Genomic DNA, 7,096 nt, shown 5'->3' with positions numbered 1-7,096 from the left:
TCAAGTGCTGACCTTCAGGTTAAGCTGCAAGTTGCTGAATTCCCCTCGAGCTGTTCTTGTGCGGGTCCAGCCCTGGTTCCTCTCGCTGTGGTCTCTTGCACAGTAATAGATGGCGGTGTCTTCGATCTTCAGGTTCGTCATGGCCAAAGAGAAGATGTTGTTCGAAGTGTCTTTGGACGCAGTGAATCGATCTTTAATGGCTCGGGCGTAGCCGTTGCTGGATGATATATAGTAAAGCAGCCACTCCAGCCCCTGTCCGGGAACCTGCCGGAACCAGTACATGCTGAAGCTGCCGAGATTGAACCCTGGTTTTACAGGTCAGTGTCAGGGAGCCTCCGGGACGCCCGGTCTCTGCCTCCGGCTGAGTCAACACAACATCCGACTGGACACCTGTACAAATATATCAAAAAGCCCGAGGATTAATGCTGGTGAAATGATTGGTGACTCTGGAACATTCCAGAGAGAGACGAACACTGAGACAGTAACAGTGAGAGACTTGGACAATAAAAACTACTCACGGGATAAGAAAGTCAGCAACAAACTGAGAGAAATGGCCCACCTCATCCTTCTGGTCATTTGGGGGAAATGGTTGTCAGGAACTCAGTGAACAAACCAGCGCCCGGACTGTTGGATTCGGGTCCCAGTGAGCGGCATTTAAATACCCGGCAGAAGGGGGCGGCTTTCCAGGCGCCGCCTGTTGATTCCCTGGAGGCGGCGCCTGGATCCACGTCCCACCTTCCACACCCCCAACAGAATGGACTCAGATATTTACTATAGGTTATTATTAAAAAGTGACATTAGATCGGTATATTTGTTTGGCTGAAAGGATTCATTGTAATGTCTATCCTCATCCGAATGGAAAATTATATTTGAGCATCTCTGAGTAAAATCTAATTCCATTACATTAAGTCTCTTTATTTCTGCACTCCAATATAAAGGGATGAACATAAACAGAATAAATTACATTTTCAGGGTATAAATCGTCTGTCTATCCAATTACAACAGCAAAGTATAATTTATCAGACGAAATGTAACTAAATGAGGGAATGAATGACGTGATTACATTTGCAGTGCGGATGGCCATCACTGTACAATGTGGGTCTGTCGACAAGAAGAAACTCCTCACATTACACAATGCCTCTCTTTACATTTCTCGATTTGCCCCTGAGCCTCAGACAGTCCTGTGAACATTAGCGGTAAAAGAAGCCGCTTGCCTGATAATTCAGCAGTGAGTTGACAGAGAAACATAAAATTCAGACCAGCTTTTGACAGAGAAGTTAATGAATCAGAACGGACGCGGCGATCAGCAAAGTTATCCTTTAGCATCCAAATCGTTGCCGCTAATTTTACTGACCAGCGGCTGTCTAACATTCACTGCTGTTGGGAACACAGGATATCAGGACTTTGCGGCATATTACACAATATCACAGGAATAAATGTTTTATTCTCCACGAAAGCAGGTCATGAACTGGTCATTTCTCCACTCATTGGCAGCAATGAGAGGGACTGTTAAGCAATTGAAATCCAGACAAATTAAACTGTACATAACACGGTGTTAATCGGGTATAAGAGATCAAGGAGATCAAGAATTCGGAGAATATTCTAGGAATCCCCGCGAGTTTAATGCAGTTTATTTACTTTAAATTCATTTTATTTTATTTTTTGTAATTGAAGTCATCTTATTGAACTTGTGGATTGGGTCCATTAACACCACTCACTCTCACTTCATTAGGCTCTTAACAAACGGACTTTAATAACTAGAGTGACCTTGCCTCGGAACTAATATAAATTAAATAGCATCTGGTCAGTTAACTATTTTCCCATTGTGTTTAATCTCATAGTGAACAAAACATTCAGTGAATATATTTCTTTGCATGGATCACCATTTAAAACGTTTACTTCATGTGCGACTGAAACATTTATTGTTTGAATGGATAAATCCCATTTTATCCATTCATATTCAGGCTAATCTGCCCACACAGTATTTGGCAGCAATCCAGTCGCCTGCAGTCAGGGAGGCTCGAATGTTCAATGTTGTTTACAGGAAGCATCTGGATTTGTTTTTCAGAGATCTGTTTGCTCAGTACTAACCGCTTGGCTGCAAGCCAACTTCAAATTCTTAACATTGTCAATGAGGACTATTTATAAACAAATCTACCCAGCAACAGTACTGGAGATCATTTTATGTTTTAAATTGCGAATTTATTTGAACTGTTCCCATCTCTAAGGAAAGGAGAGTTATCCAGCTTTTCTAGCCTCTCTTAACAACACTAACCGGCTGGAGGATCTCTCCCACACCTCATAACATTGTGATGATGGATAGAAATACAAGCAGACTATCAGACAGAGGGTACATTTTGTAATAGATAAACACGTAATTCATGTGTTTTCCCTTTATTCTTCCATGGAATGTGGGACTCACTGGCAAGACCACCATGTGTTCCCTGTCCCTAATTGCTGTTGAACTGAGTGGGCCAGCTCAGAAGGAACTGAAGAGTCAGACATGTTGCTGTCCGACTGGAGCCACATGTAGGTGAGACCAGGGAGGGATGTCAGATTTCCTTCATTGATGATGCAGAAGGGATTTCATGGTCACCATTATTATGTATTCCATATTTATTAATTGATATGGGGGGCCTCACGGTAGCAGGGGGCCTCACGGTAGCATGGTGGTTAGCATCAATGCTTCACAGCTCCAGGGTCCCAGGTTCGATTCCCGGCTGGGTCACTGTCTGTGTGGAGTCTGCACGTCCTCCCTGTGTGTGCGTGGGTTTCCTCCGGGTGCTCCGGTTTCCTCCCACAGTCCAAAGATGTGCGGGTTAGGTGGATTGGCCATGCTAAATTGCCCGTAGTGTAAGGTTAATGGGAGGATTGTTGGGTTACGGGTATACGGGTTACGTGGGTTTAAGTAGGGTGATCATTGCTCGGCACAACATCGAGGGCCGAAGGGCCTGTTCTGTGCTGTACTGTTCTATGTTCTATGATATCAAATTCCGCCACTGACAATAGTGGGATTTGTACCTGAGTCCCCACAGAATTAGCCTGGGCCTTTGGATTACTGGTACAATAACATGAATACTACACCACCACTGCCAAAAGATAAAGGGATGACTGCTTTTATGTAGGGATGGATGTTGGTTGGATGCCTGAATATTTTAAATGAGGAATCAGTGAATGTGGTTGATGGATGGATAGATGGTCTGAAAGATGTTGTTCCACATTCTCAATTTTGCGCTTGATAAATTAAAGCAGGTCCTTCATAATTTGTGGATAGCACAATTGCTTCACAGCTCCAGGGTCCCAGGTTCGATTCCGGCTTGGGTCACTGTCTGTGTGGAGTCTGCACATCCTCCCCGTGTGTGTGGGTTTCCTCCGGGTGCTCCGGTTTCCTCCCACAGTCCAAAGATGTGCAGGTTAGTTGGATTGGCCATGATAAATTGCCCTTAGTGTCCAAAATTGTCCTTAGTGTTGGGTGGGGTTACTGGGTTATGGGGATAAGGTGGAGGTGTTGACTTTGGGTAAGGTGCTCTTTCCAAGAGCCGGTGCAGACTCGATGGGCCGAATGGCCTCCTTCTGCACTGTGAATTCTATGATGCTCTATGAATATGATAATTAGTGCCAGACTAATATATTCGGTGGCTGAAGCTTTTCTGGGTGAATTCCATCCCCAGACTATCGGGAACTGACGAGCTGGACGTCACTAAGAGGAATAGAGATATTCCTGCGGTTCTAGTGATTCTCTCTGCTGATGGCGAATCTTCATTTCAAAGACAGAAAGCGGGAACATGCTTACATTGAGGAGGGACGGTTGTAATATCTGTGCATGTGGTCATTTCATGTACAAAAGACAAATGGATGGCAGGAACTCATTCCCAGGGTGGCCAGGTGAGTCGCCAGGTAGCATAGGTTTAAGGTCCGTGGGGAAAAGTTTAGAGGAGATGTGCGAGGCAAGGTTCCATCCACAACCGACGAACAATGACAATAATTTACCATCCGCAAGATGCACCGCAGAAACCCATCAAGTCTCATTTGAAACGTCTTCTAAACCCAGGCCCATTACCTTCTCGAAGGAAAAGGCAGCTGACACATGGAAGGTCACGACCTGGAAATTCCCCTCCAAATCACTCACTATCTGACTTGGAAACATATCGCAGCATCTTCGGTGTCGCTGGTTCGAATGACTAGAACTCCCTCCCTAACAGCACCGTCAGTGTACCGACCCCAGAGTGACTGCAGAGGTTCAAATAGATAGCACACCACCACTTTGTGAAAGACAATTAGCGATGGTCAATAAATCATGGCCGAGCTAGCGCACCCGCACCATATAACTTAATTTAAAACTGTACCAATTTTTATGAAACGACGGTAATTGGTGAATTCAATTATTTATATTCATAATTGAATGAAGATTGATGTGTATAATTACTATGTTTCTGAACATTCGTGGCCTGCTCCTTCTCTGATGGAAGATATAAACCATCCCACAGGAGATTCACGATGCAAAATCATAACCAATATCTGAAAACAAAGTGGACAGATAAGACTGCAACAACTATTGACATATCTCATTCATAGCAGCATTGGAAAGGCCTTTGCTAGCTTCACACTTTGAACATATCATCTGCTTGCAGGCCGAATGTAGCTGGAAGCACGGTGTGGTGTTTGTGTCGCACGATTTACTCTGGGCGTGATCTGTTCCATATACCACAAGTCTACCTCTTCACCTTGCTTTCATCAATCTCAATAACATTCGGCACCGTCAGCAGAGCAGGACTATAAGATTTGGGGATAATTGGCTGTCTGTCAAAGCTCCCCTGTCTCATTCACTCTTCCATGGCAAAATGCACTGCATTGTACAGGTTGACGATTCCACTTCCGACAGATTCTAAGTGAATAATTGAGTAAAAGAGACCGTGTGATTGACCCAACTCTATTCGGGAGCTTTCACTTCAAGCTGCTGATCTTGCCTTCCCTGAAGATATGGATGAAATCCACTAGCACACTCCGTCAGGCTGCAACCCCTACAACCTTTCAGTCATCAAAACGGAGACAAAATCACAATGCATCCGCATCAGAGAATTCCTCCACGCTGAAAATTCTATCATCCAAACAAAACCTCATCCACAGAGACTCATGGACTCTGTCCCCAATGCCTGTAACTTGTTCTTCCTTGCCATAAGCATGAGGAAAACAGTGATCGTGGACAAGGTGTTGCACTTTCTGCCTTGATGTAGAACTTGATGCTGACATGGGGAAAGCAGGTACTACCTTTGTTTGACTCATTAAAATGTCCATGGAATAACATCAAGCTTTGGAATGAGCTAAGGGTTTAAAAGGCCTAAACTCTCAGAACCTTAGGTCAACAAGTTAGAACAGTGGCAAGCACAGTTGCTTCATAGCTTCAGGGTCACCTGTTCAATTTCCGCCTTGGGTCACTGTGCAGAGTCTGCACATTATCCCCGTGTCTGCGTGGGTTTCCTCCGGGCGCTTCGGTTTCCTCCCACAGTCCTAAGATGTCCAGGATAGGTGGATTGGCTATGGTAAATTGCCATTAGTATCCAATAAAGGTCAGATGGGGTTACAGAGATAGTGTGGAGATGTGGGGATAGGGTGGAGGTACGGGTTAGGTAGGATGCTGTCTCCAAGGGACTTGATGGGCCGAATAGCCTCCTTCTGCACTGTAAATTCTATGATTCTATGAACCTTGTTGTATGTCTGTGAAACAAGGAACACTTGCAGCTGTCAAGAAAAATAGCTCAAAAATTTCATCTTTGTTGCATTATGTGCATTATGGATATTTACTGGCAGGACAAAATCAGAAATGCAGCAGTTCTCTCAAAGACAGAGCTTCCAAGTCCCTTCAAAACAATCAAGAGGTGGTTTGCACGGTTCTAGTGTGGTCTCCAAATGGAAGATGGCCACATGACCAAGGAATTTCCACTTCGCGAAGCAGCCGGGGCCACGCATCCAGTGGGGAGCCAGATATTCCACTTCAAGGTTTCTTCTAAGTGTGACATAATGTCCCTAAATCTAAATATTGAGCATCGCAATTGGGTGTGACCAGCAGCAAACGAAAAAAAATGGCGACACTTCCGGTGGGCTGGTGTGAGCCACCAGGACCAGTGGATATAGCAGCTTTGAAATAGACACAAACCGAGATTATGAAAACCCAGAACGACAATTGGGAGCTTCATCTGCAACACTTGCGTCAAAATCAGTGGATATTTGTTGTGTATCTGTTGGAAATAGAAGGATGCCTGTGACCTCAGTGAAATTCAGTTGTACACAACATGATGTGTTTCACACAACGACACGCAAAATTCGCTTTCGCACACACACTCGAAACACAGACACAACCTCTCACACATGCATTCGCTCTGTCTTACACGCACACCCACATTTCCCATTCAACTTAAGATCCCATCTTAACTTCCTTGGAGGCTTTGGAGACAATGACCCCAACCGTCTTTCAGCTGGTATAATGAACCAACGAATTCGCCCCAACATCATGTACGTTAAGGTGAATGTTAAATTTCCTATGGACTTCATACAGGGCCCAGGCAAACACTCTCCTCCATTTAACAAAGATGAACAAAAACGCGACCAGGGATTGTGCCGCTTTGCTCTGGTGCTGACCTCACTGCGCAAGAATTAGCCACCAACACCTGCAATGAGTTAAACCTGAGATTTTAGCAGCTCCGCAGAAGGCGATGTGATATTACATTTGTGGAAATGAATTATTGACCCATCAACATCATGGATTATACCTGACAACGACATTTTCACAGTAACTGCAATTGCAAAATTTGGCCAGCAGATGGAATTTAAATCGAGATGCTTTACATTACATGAAGCAGACATTGCCTCAATAATTACTGCACTAATTCCTGTCTCTGTTAATTTTAAATTGGGTTCCACCTGTATTTTTGTTCGACTAGACTATGTCTCTGTTCACATTACACGACACTCTGTTTCAATTAATACTGCACCAGTACATGTCAATGTTTATATCACACAATCACTGTGATCCTGTTTTCAATGGATCTGATCTACTTTGCAGTTCACCCACATCCAGTCCTGATAGTAGAACAATTAA

General features: G+C 44.2%; 1 pseudogene; it reads right to left on the bottom strand.

Moving 5' to 3' along the window:
* On the bottom strand, positions 1–564 carry LOC119960405 (annotated as a pseudogene).
* Between the last annotated feature and the right edge of the window lie 6,532 nt (positions 565–7,096).

This window comes from Scyliorhinus canicula, unplaced genomic scaffold, assembly GCF_902713615.1.
Source record: "Scyliorhinus canicula unplaced genomic scaffold, sScyCan1.1, whole genome shotgun sequence".
Classification (NCBI taxonomy): Eukaryota; Metazoa; Chordata; class Chondrichthyes; order Carcharhiniformes; family Scyliorhinidae; genus Scyliorhinus; species Scyliorhinus canicula.
The sequence above is the reverse complement of the archived record's forward strand: the minus strand, read 5'-3'. Positions and strand labels throughout refer to the sequence as shown.